Source organism: Monopterus albus, unplaced genomic scaffold, assembly GCF_001952655.1.
Source record: "Monopterus albus unplaced genomic scaffold, M_albus_1.0 scaffold59.1, whole genome shotgun sequence".
In the NCBI taxonomy this organism is placed as follows: domain Eukaryota; kingdom Metazoa; phylum Chordata; class Actinopteri; order Synbranchiformes; family Synbranchidae; genus Monopterus; species Monopterus albus.
Window position 1 is genome coordinate 2,405,431 of NW_018127939.1, and position 18,242 is coordinate 2,423,672.

General features: G+C 41.0%; 1 protein-coding gene across 1 annotated transcript in view; it reads right to left on the minus strand.

Moving 5' to 3' along the window:
* The window catches only part of LOC109961830 (neural-cadherin-like), an 84,576-nt gene extending 66,352 nt beyond the window's left edge, over positions 1-18,224 (minus strand). The window contains exon 1 of the mRNA XM_020602982.1: positions 18,011-18,224. The gene's annotated coding sequence lies outside the window, so the exon portion shown is untranslated. The remainder of the gene's footprint in view (positions 1-18,010) is intronic.
* Between the last annotated feature and the right edge of the window lie 18 nt (positions 18,225-18,242).

Genomic DNA, 18,242 nt, shown 5'->3' on the forward strand with positions numbered 1-18,242 from the left:
ACTCCATCATGCTAACAATGCTGTGCTCAAACCTCTTACTACTCAGCAGTGGTGGAAGAAGTACTCAGATCCTTTACTTAAGCAGCAATACAACATTAAGTAAAAGTACAAAAGTATTAGCATCTCAACATACCTAAAGTACTGAAAGTAAAAGTACTCATAATGCAGAATACCACATCTCACATTCCTGGATACCATATTATTGTAATTTAATTACTGAGACATTATGGTGACCATCACATTTAATGTTGCAACTGGTAAAGGAGGAGCTAGTTTTAACCAGCTTATATGCATTTAATTTGAATGACTGCTGGGTAGCATGTGAATTTTACACCATAGATCAGTGAAGTCTATAATTATACCATATTTTTTGTGTGAATCTGGTTCTGAAAAGTAAATATTAATTAAAGTTATAAAATAAATGTAGTGGAGTAAAAAGTACAGCATTACCTAAAATATATTGAAGTCAATGTATGAAGTAACAGAAAATACTCAAGTAAAGTACAGATACCTCAAAAGTGGACTTAAGTACAGTACCTGAGCAAATTTACGTAGTTACTTTTCACCACTACTCGGGGTATAAACTACAGATGATGCATCATTTTGAGGTTGGAAAAGTCGACTGTATTAAAACTGAATACTGCAACACTGCATTAAGATAACGTTTTGTCTGCAATCATTTCGGTTACCCTTGTAACTTGTGTAACCAACACTTTGTGTCATTTATAAAATGGAATAAAAAATTAGATAACTGTACTTACTTCTGAGTGAAACATTTACTTTGAGAATGATCGGTTAGCTGCCAGGCTGCCTATGAACCACCCAGAAACCTCTGGAAGTAACAACTGAATCATTGGGTTTGATCAAACCACTTCACATAGTTCAAGAGTATTTTGTGTTGTGAGGAAGGCAATCTTACATTCTGCACCGTTTATATCATCTCAAGATCTGTTTACATTTCTGATATACAATCTTCATAAACTTTATTTAAACTCAAGTAAGGGGGAGATTACTCTCAAGTCAATACCTCTTAGTGGAGCTACTTCCAATTTCCATTCCACCAAAATGTTTGGCTTACTCTTAGAACGAATGTGAATCATGCTGTTGTGAGTCTTTTCAGTCATGTTGTTATATTGGTCACACAGCAAAGTGAAACACACAGGAGTCAGTGTCATGGAGAAGATCCATGGTTACATCTGCTGCTCTGGTTGCTTAGTTTTTGACAGAAATCAAATAGTATTGTTGTCCTTGATGCCAAAATGTTGAGAAATATTGCTATAAGATTTACAGCCAGGTGTTTTATGTGACCTGAGACACATACTGCAATTTAGATGAAGCATTTTCTTTCCCTCTCTCCTCATGTCCTTCATAAACAAAGGGCACTATTGATCCTTGACTTTGACTCTAAATAATCAATATGAGGGTGGAAAAAGGCCTGATTGTGTCTGAAAGCCTAGAATGGGAATAACTGTTTTCCAAAACACTTATCCACTGAATTGCCTGAATGGAAAACACACTTCAAACCTTTGGTGTGTTGCTCAAGCCCACAGTATACCCACCCTTGACTTTCACACAGGTGATCACAGCTACAAACACCAAGCTCAGTTTATGCTAGGTCACTTAACTCTCCTGACATTTGTCTTTTGACAAAGGTTACTTTGTTGCACATCAATGCACATTTAGTGCCTTGGCCACACTATGTTGCAATAAAGAAAGATGATTAATCTCAGAGTTGACAGTCTCTTCCATATCGCTGGCTCACTGCATCATATGTCAGATAATATCATTAGTCACCACATTACACCACATATACAGTAGATGCCAGCAGTTATTGCACTCTTCTGCTATGACACTTTCAGTGAAATAAATAAACAAATAAATTGCATCAGTGAAGATATGTCAAGTGTATTGATCAATCAAGCATATATAGACTTTTCATCTAACACTCATCAGAATATATGGATGCATTTGGACAGATGGCTATGTCCTTGTCCTGCAGGTGACGGAGGCAGATCACAAAGGCCTTGACTAGTGATGGACGACTGCGTAAGCAGCATTTCATGTTATAGCTAATATTAACACACTGACAAAGGTGTTTTCTCTCTTCCAGCTAACTGGACCTCTGCTCGGGCTGACACTGGGTGGAACTATTACAGAATAATGTGAGATCAGGCAACTCAGTGTCTAACTTCAGCCTGAAAAGGTGAATTAATCAGTGACTAGAGAGATGTCAGTCTAATTAGTGACAGAAAAAACACCCGTGGAAGACCTTTCACTGCTTTATTTACTGAGGGGTAGTTGAATGCAATGGTCACCAGCCCGGTGGGGGGAAATGTACTGTTTGTTTTATTTTTCAACCTTGTTCTCTAATCTGTACTTTTGAATGTAATTTGTTTGACCTCTCCTAGTCTATTAAAGGTATAATAATACAACATAATAACATAATACAAGGAAATAAAAACAGTCTGGAACTGGTCACAGCTGTGACAAGTAAACATATGATAAATCACTGCCTCGTCCACTCCTCCCTAACAGACACTAAAATAGTTTACTCTATAATGAGCACTAAATCGATTTTGATAGATGCAGTGTAAAATTGTAGTTTTTGCTTTTATTAAATGGTACACACGGCAATATGGGTTTGTTAGCAGAAGTCTAGTACCAAGTATAGTATATTTAATTGTGTTCTTTTAGAGAATATTATTTTTATATCATGTTAAGGTTGCAAATGTGTCTTTGTCAGAAAGGTTTTTTCTAAAAGCACTAAGTTTGACAAAGGTCCTCAATGCTACAAACAGTAAATGACACAAAACAATGAAATCTTAAAGAGCACACACCTGAGATTCAATAATATCAACAACAGATGCTATGCACTGACTTCAGTTATTCATATGATACCATACTCAATTCCTCAAACTAGTGAGTGGAGAAAGGTGCCACTGTACCAAAATACCAAAATATAAAACATGAACAAACTTTTAGGTTAAAAAGTTCTTTTTTCTGGATTCAAAACACATTAATCAAATCAGCAACAGCCACACTACAAGAACTCTTGTCAGTGAAGGGTCTGACCTAATGCAGAACACTTTGGAGATGAAATAACAGGGCACCAAACCTGTAACATGTAGGGCCACGTTCACATGTTGTACTTTAGACTGGTAATGACATTCTTACCAATGCCCCCCTAGTGTTACAGTATTCATTCAAGCTGGACAATAAAACTGTTACCCAATTAACTTCAACAAAACCTACACTTTTCCTAAATACACATACCCAACAGGATCCAGTACTCCCAACAAATCAGTATTAATCCTGCAGCAGAATGAGGGCAGAAAAAGGCTGACTGCTGAATGCTAAGATAATTAGGTTTTCAGGTGCTGATTGCTTTTGTTAAAGCAAATGGCTTCAGAATTTGAGGCCCTAATTCAAAATAGTTAATTGAAACTGTCTAAATGACCCACCTTTATCTGTAGGCATCTATAGGATTATTGAAGATTGGGAGTTAAATACTCCCTATCTGAGGCTGTAGAAAGCCCATTTGTTGTGTAAGAATAAAGCCTTAAAGACTAAAAACTGATTGCAAGACAATATAAGAAACAAAAATGGACATTCAGCTACAGCAGCTCTCTTGCCAGTTCCCAGATCTGTGTTTCCTTAAAGCTTTTGATGGACAGGTGATGACAAACACTGAGCTTTCTTCATGTGAGTGACAGTATGTGGAATTCCTTGCTTCTTCTCATACAAAACTGGGGTGAAACAACTATACAGACAGATATTAGGGTACATTTACATAAGCACTACATTAGTAGTCAAGTACTGTACCTTCATAACTATCTGTGAATCATATGTAATTAGATCTGGCTGTGAAGCATGCTTTCTATTCTCAAATTAGTGATGGAACAATGACACTGCTATGCAAACAGATGCTTAGAGTTGGAATAATATGCATTCAAACATACTGTAGGTACAGTGCAGTCTGTGGTAAACTCAGCCATCCTTTCACCCATCAACTCATTACATCTCAAATGACAAGGATGTGCAAAGGCACATACGTGCACCCTCTTGCACAGTGCACAGCAGAGCCCAGTTATTTTGAAGGTGCCAATGAAATTCAATCTAAATAACTTTGCAAAATGAAATATTCCAGCACAAGCTCTTGATAAGAGGATCTAAGGTACAGTACATTATACAGATATAAACTGTTGTTTGGCCTCTCCTCTTTTCTTTGCACCTCACTTCAGGCTTTCATTTTCCTGCCTGCAGCATCCAGTGTGTACAATTCCCCATGTGTGTTCCTTTGTGTGTTGTATACACATGTGTTGGATAATCTCAGAATATTAAAGTTTTACTGAACTGTGCCTTGTTGGAGCATTCCTGGGTGTTTGAGGGCTTTCATGTGTGTAAGACTGTATGTGCACTTGCGGCTGTGACGTCAGCATGGTGTACTTTGTGTTTTCAGTGTGTTGTTTGTGTACTGATGTGTAGCAGTTTATTTGTACATTCGTGTGTTTTCAGAAGACAGCAGATGAATGAGATGCTCCTATGCACCTCTCAGCTCATTCTCGCCTGGGGTTAAGTGAAAAGTCTAAGGAGTTTTGTGAAATCCAGTGCAGAAAAAAAATGTATTTCTCAAAGAATGGTGAGTGAGATTTGGGTTTTATGTTTGAGAAGAGAAGAGAAGAGAAGAGAAGAGAAGAGAAGAGAAGAGAAGAGCAGAGATACAGAGACCATGTTGCTCTTCCATTCCTGCCAGACAGGTGCACTGTTCATACCACAGGCTTTCATTTGGTCATTAGTCTCTATCAGCACCCGTCTGTTAACATTAGTGTGTCAGAGAGCTATCTTTCTCTCTCTCCCTGGTTTGATGATAGCAAGGTAATTTCAGCTTTATGACGGTGTGGCTCTAATGATGAGGACGGGAAAGCTGAGAGCATGTAGAGGCGGGAAACAGTAAGGGAAAAAAGTACATTTCTGCACATGTACATACAAAAGCACACATCTTTTTTTCTGGATGAATATGAATGTGCATGAGTGTGTGCATATGTGTGAACACAAGTGGGCTAGGGTCCAACTCCTGCTGCTGTGCCCATCATTGAATGGGCTGTAAATGGAGAGTAATGAGGGAGTGCTTTGATGGCAGATGTGCCCTCTCTGCTACTCTGTTTTACCCTAAGACTGTAAAACTGACCCAAGCGAGACATCAGTGGGCAAGCAGCCGCTCCCTACTCTGATTAAGCTTTGTGTGTTTGGGGAAATTTCAGAGGTTTGGTCGCTAAGTTTGCCTCACGCTGTTGCACCCCAGGAAGTAAGAGTAACTATCATTTCAACATAGCACCTAGAGTTACATTAAATGACAAAAGCCCTGGCAGTGTCAGCCTGGCCCAAAATCTGTTAGAGGGCCATCTTCTTCACTGGAGTGTGAAATTATTTTAGCTCTCTGCTCATTATAGGATTTTAAAATGCATTATAGTTAGGGCTTTTATGGTGTGCCGCGGCATTAATTCAATTTGCCCCATTCACACTTTCTTATTATCACACTCAGTTCAAGCTACAGGGGGAGGAAGCTGCTGAGCAGTGTTCCTCCAGCCTTATCTCTACAGGATATAAACTACACTACCCAGCTCAATCAGAGTCAGCCTGGGCTGTTTCATCCATTCATCCACTTTTCCTTCGTCTCCTCCTCTGCTTTTTTCAGATGCCGCTTCCCATGTGACCTCCATCTCTCTTTCCATCTTACATCTCTCTCTCACCATTTCCTTCTGAGTTGGTGATTGATGCAGGGTGTCCTCAGAGGCCTTTTCGATATCTTTCCATAGTAATACGTATAGGCCAACAAACACAAACACACACAGAGCATGCACGGTGGCTCAGAGATGCCAGCACATACACACGCATATGCGTGTTGCAAAACCAAGCTAGGCAGAAGCAACAGAAGGAGCCACACAGGTTTAATGGGAAAACAAGCCACAGTGTATGGGTGAGACAACATTAATCTATCACTGAAACCAGAACCTGAGCCTGTGTTTGTTCAGCATACCAGAAAGGAAGGCATTCAGGAAACACCCTATCACTGCCTGTTATTGTGCAAAGGAAGAATAATGTGTTGAACATTGCAAATGTATTCCCTGCAGAAGTACAGCAGATTAATATGGAGCAGCAGTGTGAGCATGGACTCGATGTCTGACAGTGTTCCTCCAATGTAAGCGCTGCATGTTTGCATAAATGCATGCTGACAAAACACACATGGACATGCTTCATCCATTGCACATACACACAAAACACACAACACACTGGTCACATGCATTAAACTGTAACTCAGCATGTGACTGCAGCCTGGCTTACTGGTAAATGAGGGAAGAGGAAACGAGGATGAGGATAAAGTCCTCATTTAGATATCTAATCCAGTGAGCAGTATGTCCTGTGAGGACCATCATCCCCTGTCATTAGCAGCAGGCCAGCAAGATTAAACAAGATCAATGTTTTATCACCCACCGTGTTCAAGAGAAACCAAGTGTTAACTCCCCCACCTCATCAGGGTTTATCACATCTGCTATCACTGCAATGTTAAGAATGGAAATCTCTGATTATATTTAACATATGTGGTAAAGAGAAATATTAATCAAGTTTAATGGCCCAAATCTGTGATAATATTCTTGTTAACATGGGATCAACCTGATCTCATATTAACATTTTAAAAAGTATTACTCCATCAGTAGGATTTAGTATAAATATATGGTGAACTCAACCCAAATATTAAGACAAGTTGAGTGACTCATTTGTAACCTTGAGTGCACAGTTATTCATGGGGCTAACCGATCATTAAAGGACAGATTCTCAATTTAGTGTTTGACAGACGCACCCATTTCTCAGTCAGAGATATCCATCAAACCAAGTTAACACACACTCGCACAATTAATTATTGAAATTACTCCATTAAATAGCAGCTGTGGCGTCGGGGCGCAAAGGGCAACAGTAATTATGTGTCGATAACTTGTGAAAAATGCCATGAAGAACTGTGGACAGAGTCTAAATGGTAGATATGCAGTTCACCCTGTACAGGACAAGCATAGAAAAACATTAAAGTCTCAATTTTACATTCCATTATTTCCTTTGTTTCATGTTGAGTAAAAGGGGTTATGAGGGCTGCAGCGAACTCTGTACTCTTAGTTCTGGGTCTTGATCCTTACCTTAATATGTTCCAGTGGTGTGTGCCTGTGTGTTTCCACAGCAAGGCAGGCTGCACTAACTACACAGCAGCATCACTATCCCATCCTTCTCAACACATCATAAGAGGATAAGTCCATAGAACTGAGCCCTACCCTGTCGTGGCTGAGAGAAGGAAGATAGAAAAAAAGCTGTGTCTGTTCACTGGTTCTGTTGGGAACAGATACACACATGCTCTGCGTGCACACACACTGGCACGAGCCAAGTTTGAAGCAAACATACTGTAACAGAAATGTCCAAATACAGAAGGGAAGCGCGTACTGTAACAAAAGCATGCAAGAGACAGTCCAAACCAGATCGCAAAACAAGCATCAACAATAATGGTCTTCCCTCCTTTGTGTTTAGATCCTCTGTTTGCATACTGTATGCCTCTACTGCTGCTCTATTACACACAAACACACCAAAGGTTACATTTTAAAATATCCATATAAGAGCCCATATAGCCTATGTTCTTTCCAAGATGCTCATCAGCCCTAAGAGCCACTACATTTCCTCTGCATCAAAGACACCTGCTACTGTAATCAGCCATCCATCCTCTGGCTGTGATAGACTAGCTCTCTGTTTTGTGGAATTGATTAAATAACTGAACCATAAGGTGGACACCAGCTTCAAGCACATTTTCTACTCTGACCACAGTTCCCTTGCCTTCTATGTAGGCTTTCTGACTGTCAGTCAGACTAAAATTTAGCACAAGACTTCTTCATTCTACAATCGCTTTTTGCATGACAGTCAATCTCATCTTTTGAACAAAAGCTGCACTCTCACTGTGCAAATTGGTGTCACACAATTACTGCAATTTCTGCAATTTGTGTGCTTTACTCTGAAGCAATGTTCATGGCATGTCAAAACATCTCACTGGGCAACTTGGCCAGCCATGTGATCTTTGTTTTTTCCCACATTAAAAATCTCCTTGCTCACAGTTCACCCAGTGAAGTTTTCAAAGCTATCAGTGTCCAGTGTGTTTATCAGGGCCTCCTTGGGCCACCGACAGCTGAGCTGCAACCATTGTTATGCTCTGCTAATAGGACCTCTGGGTACAAAAGGTTGAGAAACTCAAGACCAAATAGATAAATAAGCACAAGCATTGAATTCCCACAACGTATACTGACGCTGGCTCCAATTTTCCTTTGCTCATTCTAGCCTATAGGCGGACTTGTCTGAAAGGCTGATTCATTAGGCTGCTTTGGGAGAGTTCTATCAGCCATTTGACTCAATCACACACCTACCTCTCTGTGAGTTTGTAAACTATCAGCAACAGTCTGTCACAACCTATTCTCTGACATATAAATTGTTGTTTAAAGTGATGTTTTGTGACTAGGAGCAAAACAGCTCCTGGTTAATCAATAGCACAAAATCAATTCAGCTTTCTCTCTGGGGAAATGCCACAGAGAAGCTATACAGCATGCAAAAGTGGAGCCAAAATGAAAGTTTTAGATGGATGGGGAAAATGGCAGGTGTTCAGAGGACAAAGCCATGAAATAAACCATTGCTGTGTTCATTACATTCAAAATTTAGGCAATCATAGCAAACACAACAGCAGAAAATTTAATTATGCCAACAAAACCTTCAAAGTCAGGCCACTGTCTCCCACTAAGCCAGTGTCAGCACATCATGGAATAGATTTAATAAAACGAAACCTCCACTGGTGATAAGCTCTTGTATGTGTGAACCATGCTCATTTATCACACAGGTAGACACCAGGTTGCACAAAGGCTTTCTAGGAATCTTTGGCATTGGAAGTCAGCAAGACATTTACCTGACAGCGACTGCCCCCAAGCAATGTCTGGAGTTGACAATGTCTGTGGTAATGGGCATCAATAATGCAGACCCTTGGCCACATAAAAACTCCCTGTCGCCATGGCTGTCCTCACAGCAGTACGCCTAATGCAGCACTCACATCTCCCACTACACCTCACACAACATACTCAGGTTATTTACAGCATGTGGGCTGAGTGTTGAGGTTTCTGTCATAATGAGGTATTCATTGCTTGTGTAAATAGAATGACAGCGATATAAATACTTGCTCATTCCACTTCTTCAACTCTATAATTTTATTTTTTTTGTGGCAAATTAAGTCACCTTATCCTGCTCTGACATCAGCATAGACATAGAAACATCTTTCCTCTTCTTGGAATGCAATGATCCGATCTGGTTTCACAGTCGATAGTGACCGTATTAAGCGGATCAGGCAATGGCCGGATGTGACTGATTCACATTAAATGCAATTTCTGCTTTCGTCTTTATTATGTCATCATCATAAAGTTTGGTGTTTCCACTATCAGTTCTATTTATTATAAGTTCATTAAGCTTTATGCAACACAGCAATTCTGGGAGATTGGAGCATCAGTTGTTTTAACTATTTTCAGAATACAACACGTCTATATACACATGACCTGTAGTTTGTTATGCCTTCGTGCCGGCGATATCTGTGGCCGGAAGCATTACAGTATGTTTTCAGGTTGTCTGTCAGGCCTGTTTTTATGAACGCGATATGTCAATATCACCTTGAGAGCAAATTTATTCAAATCTGGCACAAGCATCCACTTGGACTCAAAGTATCCCTCACTCCAACTCACAAAGGACTGCAGCACTTGCTCAATGCTCCTTCTAACCTGTCAAATACCATTAACAGATTCCTACTCCGGTGCAAAGAAAACGATTCTTCGGGTGGGACAACCAAAAGCAAAAATTCCCCACCAATACAAATCTAAACTGGCATTCTCTGTGGGCCATTGAAAATATGTAAGACAAAGGTCAAAGTCACTGTGATTTTAAAAGTTATGCAAGTTCTTGAAACTGCTGGATATGTTCAAGTAAATCTTATTCTAACAGGAGTAAATAGTATATATGCTGGGGACTGTGTTCAGCTGTGGCTTTGGCACCCTTATTGAATTTTGTATGTCAGAGTGACATATAGAGTGTTTTCTTTGTTTTTTGGACAACAAAGGTCTATAAAACATGAGAAGAAGAATCTACTATATATCAGGCTTTTACTACAAGGTAATACTTGTATTTGACAGTACAAATAGAGTAAGGATGCTTTCAAAAATATTGCTTTAAATAGTTATTATGCTCTGTGCCAGCAATAGCCATGGCTGGAGGCATTCCGTCAGGCCCATTCTTGTGAACTCAATATCTCAGGAACACCTTCAGGGGAATTTCTTTAAATGTGGTACAAACAACCACTTGGACTCAGGGATGAAATGATTAGATTTTGGTGCTCAAAGGTCAAAGTTCAAGGACAGTGGCCTCACATCTGTCGCATTGAATTTGACTGGCTGCCGGAGGGATACAACTGCGAAGCAATAATTGTAGTTCAAGCATAAGCATAAACTTTATTGCCAAGTATTATCAAAATACAAGGAATTTGACTCCAGTCTATGGCCCCGATATGCACAACAATAAAAACAAAATGAATGCAAAATATATACAAGTTAAAAGAGCAGCATAGACTAGCTGTTCATCAGTGTAATAGCTCGGGGGAAGAAACTGTCTCTGTGTCTGGTTGTCTTGGAGCACAGTGACCTGTAGCGCCATCCAGAGGGGACGAGTTCAAAGAGATTGTGTCCAGGATGTAAGTGGTCTGCAGAAATCTTCTCCGCCCTCCTTTTGACCTGTGAGGTGTACAGGTCCTCCATGGAGGGCAGGCTGGCACTGATGAGCTGACACAGGAAGTACATCCTCTGCTGCACCTTTTTAATGATGGTGCTGAAGTTAGTTGTCCACTTCAACTCCTGAGAGATTGTGGAGCCCAGGAACTTGTAGGACTCCATGACTGAAACAGTGCTGCTGAGTATGGTGAGCGGAGATAGGGTGGGGGAGCTCCTCCTAAAATCATTTCCACTGTTTTCAACATGTTCAGCTCCAGGTTGACCACACCACAGGCCCAGCTGTTCAACCTCCCATCTGTAGGCCGACTTGTCACCATCTTGAATGAGACTGATGACTGTTGTGTCATCTGCAAACTTTGGGATATTTACAGAGGGGTCTCGTGAGGTGCAGTCATGGTATAGAAGGAGAACAACAGTGGGGAGAGCGCACATCCCTGAGGGGCACCTGTGCTGATAGACCAAGTGCTGGATGTGGTTTTCCCCAACTTCCCCTGCTGCTTCCTGTCCATCAGAAAGCTAGTGATTCACTGACAGGGGGGGCAGGCACAGTGAGCTGGGTAAGTTTGGAGTAGAGGATGTCTGGGATGATGGTGCTAAATGCCGAACTGAAGTTGACAAATAAGATCAGAGCACAGGTCCCTGGTGAGTCAAGGTGTTGAAGGGTGTAATGCAGCGCCATGTTGACTGCATCATCCACTGACCTGTTTGTTCGGTTAGCAAACTGCAGGGAATCCAGCCAGGGGTCTGTGACTGCCTTCAGGTGGACCAATACTAGTCTTTTCAAAACACTTCATGACTACAGATGTCAGGGTGTCAGGTCTGTAGTCTGTAGTTGTTCAGTTCCCCGATTAAGGGTTTCTTGGGAACTGGGATGATGGTGGAGCATTTAAAACAGGATGGAACTACACAAAGCTCCAGTGATCTATTGAAGATCCATGTGAAGATGGGAGCCAACTGGTCGGCACAGACTTTCAGACAAGAGGGGGTCATATTGTCTCGGCCTGGTGCCTTACTGATTTTTAGTTTTCTAAAAAGGCAACACATTCTTTTTCACATTCTCTTTCACAGATCCTCAGAGGAGGTGGGCTGATGGGGGGAGAGGTAGTCCTAGAGGAAGCAGCTACTGGTTGCAGGTCCAAGATGAGGTGAGAGAAGGGTGTAAAGTTCTGCCTCTCAAACCTACAATAAAACTCATTCAGCTCGTCAGCCAATTGATAGCTCTCCACAGCACGGGGGTCTCCTTTACCTGGTGATGATCCGTAGGCTCCTCCACACTGACAACAGCTCTTTGGCCCGACACTGATTTTTTAGCCTTTCCGAGTAGCTCCTCATTGCTAGTCTGATCTCCTTTGTCAGTGTGTTTCTAGCCTGGTTATACAAAGTCCTGTAGGCCTCCACTTTCACATGACAAAGCTGTTTGAGCTGCACTGTGAACCAATGTTTATTGTTATTGTATGTGCAGACAGTCTTAATGGGCACACACATGTCCTCACATAAACTGATATATGATGTCACTGTGTCAGTATACTCATCCAGGTCTGTAGCTGTGGCCTCAAAAACACCCCAGTCTGTACAGTCAAAGCAGGCCTGTAGCTTTGACTTTACCTCTTCAGTCCATCTTTTTACCCTTTTAACCACAGGCTTTGCAGCTTTGAGTTTCTGCCTATAAGTAGGAATGAGGTGGATGATGCAGTGGTCTGACATGGCGGTGTCAGATCATGAAACTGAGTAATGCCGATCATGCCATCCTACTGATAAGAGCACCAGATCAGAAAATGCTTCTGTCCATTACTCTAAAGGTCAGTTACAAATGACATATATTTGTTTACTTTGACTTAATGGAGAACACCTGGCCTCATGTTACCCAACATAAAATGATCCTGGTATTGGATCAGTACTCAGGATCGGCAAACACCTGGAGTTAAGGTATCAGAATTGGTATCAAGAGAGATGTCAAACATCCCTGTCTGCTAGATGACAAACACACAATATTGTTTTTATCTCTATCTTATGCTTTTTCTCCTCATTCAAAAGAGCAAGTCAGACTTCTCTTCCCATCTTCCCTCCATTTGCCCTCCAACAATCTTAAGACAAATACTAGCACACGCTGCCCTTTTCGCAGCTATATGACCCTATATTTATTCTTACCCCCTTGTGCCCTATAGCCATTAAGTCTGCACTACAGGCTAGAGTACATGCACAGCTCATTCCCCTCCTGCCACCCCAACAGTTTCTCACTTCTGCCCTCTAACCATCTGACAGTTATGTTTTACCAAGCTGACCTCTCATCAGAAGGATACAGCTCCCTGCCTCTGATCAGGCTGCCCTTACTAATCTTCAATAAACCTTATAGGCAAAAACAATCTCTCACACAGGCATACATTTACACTCTGCTTCCATCTTTTCCTGCCTCCATCCAACCCTGACTTTTTCATTCCTCTCACCACCTCTCTTTTGCCTCACTTAACCTCCTTGATGTTAAAGTCATGGTCTCTGACCATGCCCCCAACATTACAGCTTGTCCTGACCTTTCTGTGCCCCTGATGGTAGTGTCTCATATCCACTTAAAATTTCACTTCTTTATGTACAGGAGAGCTACTTTTCTTCCTCATCCTGCTCTTGTTCTCTCAATTTGAAACTGTCACACACTGTTGCACACACACACCTCCCTCCTATGTGGCATCAGATACAAGTTAGGACTGTTAAGAAGAGAGGACTGCTGGGATCTTTTATAGACACATCCAATGGATATCTGAGTGACCACAGAACAAAAATCAAAATGCTGCAAGTATGTAACAGTTTCACAGCATGTCATAAGAAGGAACAAATCTCAGATTATCTGCTGCAGTGAATCCGAATACTAAAGGGGCAACACATGCACAAACTGATATATAAAAATTTCAGACATTTAAAAGTACAAATGACAAAAATACTCATGTATATTCAGAAGCAACTACAGACATACAGTCACACAGAAAATAAAGCATAATAGCCATGGGGGGTTTGTCTGGTTGTTTGTTTACTAAATTGAATAAATGCAGACAGTTTTTTGTGAAATTGTTTTCTATTTAAACAAATAGCCTCACAGTCATAAATTACAAACAAAAATGAGTCTGGGTCTCTTATCAATTCACTTCATACCACAAGGGGTATATGCAAATATAGTTTGCGTGTTTGGGGGCGTGACGAGTAGGAAGGGTGTAACTGAATTAAAGACAGCATGTGGTGAGATGTTGACTATCAGACAGAGAAAGGAACAAAGAGAGGAAGATGAAGAATGAGAGCAGAGGGGTCCCTGAAATGCAGGCTGAGAAGAGATGATTACCACAAGACGAATGCCACCTTGCCCACAGTGTGGGCAGAGGGAGAAACCACTCCAGTATCCCTCACTCCAACTCACAAAGGACTGCAGCACTTGCTCAATGCTCCTTCTAACCTGTCAAATACCATTAACAGATTCCTACTCCGGTGCAAAGAAAACGATTCTTCGGGTGGGACAACCAAAAGCAAAAATTCCCCACCAATACAAATCTAAACTGACATTCTCTGTGGGCCATTGAAAATCCTTTACAGGAAGAGCCGCAGAGGTCCCTCGCTCCCTCTCCTCAAAACAACACCACATTACCAGTTTCTGTGAGTCATGACTCATGGCCTACTTCCAGAGCTTTTGCCCCTTTTTCATATGCTGCTGGTTTGATATACAAAGGCTATGTCAAAAAATATCACTTCACTGTTTTCTCTAGGGATTTTTGGTGTACTGAATATAGTTTAGAAGAAAGGTATTTCTCCAACATTAGCAGAGAATCTACTGAAGGAGAAAAGATGAATACTTTCATGGGGCCCTGAGTAAAGAGCAGCCTCCTTAGAGAAACAAGGTGAGACTACTGTGTACTAAATCTGATGTATTAGAGTGGGAGGAACAATGTCAGAGCTCATCGGGGAGTCCTAAAATTCTGGCTATGTACATGCAGTAAAGGCCTAATTAGATCCCAACCCCAAAACATGTCCTATTTATGATCTCTGAATAAGTACAGCTAGTTAATAATAATGCTCTATACAGTGCATATGCTCTGATGAAGAGTTACACAAGCTAATTTTCTTATCAGGCTAAAGAAAGCTTTGCGTAACTTTTAATTCAAAGAAATTATGCATAAATGTTTGTTTAATTTTGCAAAAGAGAAAGTAATGCCTAAATTTGGGGGTGTAATTAAAAAATAAGTAGTGTAATGAATGACAGCGCTGTGATGGTAATATGCTATATAGGAATACTGCTTCAGAAATGAGTGAAAAAATGAAACTCACATTGATTAAACAATGTAAGTGATCACACTGGGCAGCCATATGAGACAGTATGTTGCATAATTATATTAACTGATCAATTTCTGTGGAAACCCCCAATCACAACAATATCACATATATCAGAAGCAGCAGATATGGGAGTTATGTTAAATTATCTTAATCGTATTCATCACTATGAGAAGCAACCACATTGTGTAGGCTTGTCTATTCATGTATGGACAACAAACTGTGCATTTTCTCAGTCTGATCTGGCAAACTACTACGGCACTACACTGTAAAACATTTTGATGGTGCATACTTGACTAATTATGCCATTATTGTTACACATTTATTCAAATAAAACCTCATAACATTGTTTTTAGTACAACAGATGATCAAACCTGTCAAATCTTATTAGAGCCATGGATGCAGAACACGAGTTCTTGGCAAGCACAAGTATGTCAATAAGGATGGACCTCATACTGAGAGTAATCTGGAACTGCTGCTACATCTCCTCTGTATTTGCAGAGATATCTAGGTGTCAAATTAGACTTTTTAACATCCATTGGAACAGCACAAGTAACAACTCTAATCATAACAGAAAACCCATCAACTTAAGAAAGCCTTGCATCAGTGTGATTAGCATTTCATGCTCACATTAACCAATTAATAAACACATTCACTACACATTTAGTAAATCTACAACTGCTAGTTAATAAGTACATGTGTTTTTGTACTTACACAAAGAGCAATGAGCATGTGTGTATTCAGAAATTACCCAAGAGAGCAAACAAATGCAGAAAACCAATCACTAAGGTACACATTTACATGTAAGTTAGAAGAGATGACTGTATGGTAATAATGTTAATAGTAGTAGAAGTAGCTGTATGGATATACTGTAAGCATGGGTAGCAGCAACACTGATGTAGCAGAGGAGGACCAGAAGCTAGACTTTTCATTAGTGCTGGTACCTTAGTATCAGAGTGACAGGCTCAGTGTGCACAAGGCATAGACAAAATGAAAGTACACCAACAACTGAATGGAATCTCTACAGTGATGTTGCAGTAAAACCTACCCCTACTAATACAAAGGTACAGAAAGTACTGTGTCTCTGTGACTGTCTCTGAGAAGCCTTCATGTCAGGGGCTACTTTTGGAGGCCTTGTTTTACTTTGCTGTTGTATTGGATTGCATTAGCGTGGATTCATTATATTATCCACCAAATGTATGTGAATACTGTAGTAAATATGTTTAAGGTTATCACTGAATGCTGCTGACTTGAGTGTTCTTTGAAGTGCTGGTAGACTGACAGTGCTTTGTGTTTGACATTCAGCAGTTAGCACCACAGACAGCGCCGTGCTATAGAGACTTCACCACAGTAAAAAGGGAAAAAACAGGAGCGACATTTTAACACATGGGGCCTTATTAAAACTGGTGTTATTGTGCCTTGGGTCAGTATTCATATGACCATACAGTCTCACACTTGCATACAAACAAACACCTACAAAGACAGATGCACAAAGCTTCTTACTCATCCTTTTCTCTCCCTCTCTCTAATGTGTCTATGAGCTCACTCCATCATCTGTGACAAGACCACGAATTTACTGCAACACCAAAGCAAACCCACATGCAATGCTGGCAGGTGTATTCACCAGTGAGATTAGGTTAAATCTCTAAAAATAAAAAATAAAAATGCTAAAATGGACTCTTTCACATGGAGAGATGTACATGCAAGGAATGGGAATAAAACAAGGCCTGTCCTCCCAGACGCCCATCAGGATTCAGTCTGGAAAGCTGTAGTCGGAGGATAAAGGACATGCAATGCCTTTGATCAGGAGAGGAGAGTTTTGCAGGTGATAGAGGTAAAATGGAGGAAGGTATCTGAATATCTGTCAGGTTAGAGGAGCTTATTTCTGTCATGAATCTGTGGGGGGAAAAACATCAGAATTCAGACTTTTTTTTCAGCTCCCTCTGAAAAATCTCCAGACATCCCTTTGCAAGAATGTGTCCCAATCAGGCATGCAATTACAATCGAGAACATGCTGTGCAATGTAACAGCAGCAGGCAACTCGGATGGAAACAACACACACTGTTTCCTGCGCACTGTGTAGCTCAATTACAAAGCAGATCATCCAGATTTTTCCCCCTTGTTATTAAGCCTGTAGTCAAACTTTTTGTGGAGCAAAACAAAACTTGAACATCTGACAAAACACAAGTTTCACCTTTCCTCCAAGAATTTCAGAGGTTGCCTGAATGTGCCAGTGTTACTTCAAATCCCCAGGACTAGTGAGTGAATGAGAGAAGGATTAGAGGGTTAATGCCAGTAGATGAGAGAGAAAAGGTCACAGTGGTTTGCCACTCTGCAAGGATTAGCTCTGAAAACAACTTCACAGTCAAAAACTATGTCAATCAAGAACATAATTCAACCACTTCACAAAGGCCCTGAAACATGAAACTAAAAACTCATTTTCTCCCAGCTACAAATGAGCTTGTAACACTCAGTCATAACTGAAATATCCCATGCACATTATATCAAATCAGACAAATATCTGAGTACATGAAAAAGCTCTTTCCACACAATGTTTACTCCCTGGGATTATATTTGAGGTATGTGGATGGATAGACGACAATGAGGCACACCTGTGGAATGAGCCTATGTGCTGCAGCTTCAGTGACACCCCAATATGAATGTGATGAATACGTCAGGCCTACTGGGGGGGGGGGGGGGGTCTCTGATGAAGGGTGGGGTGTCCCGATGGCGACGCAGATTTACCATGTGCATGTGCAGCAATACATTAAAATAGGGCATAACCACCACAATGCAAAAAATTCCCGGGGAAAGGAGGGGGATGCATGACCCCTCGTAAATGCGGATTAGCAGAGGAATGTTCTACACACCTCGTTTATCCTGGATCTTAACAGTGAGCTCCACGAATGGATCTGTCTCCCTGTCAAGCCGCCTGGTTATCGTAATATCTCCACTGTCGCGTCCCACGGTGACGGGGGAGCTCTCCGACTCCGAGTAAATCAACTCATAGGCGGCTGACTGAAACCTGGTGGGACTCAGGCTCGTTATGACCGAGCCGCTGCTGGCATCTTCCGATACGTTGAGAGGAACCCAAGGGCCCGG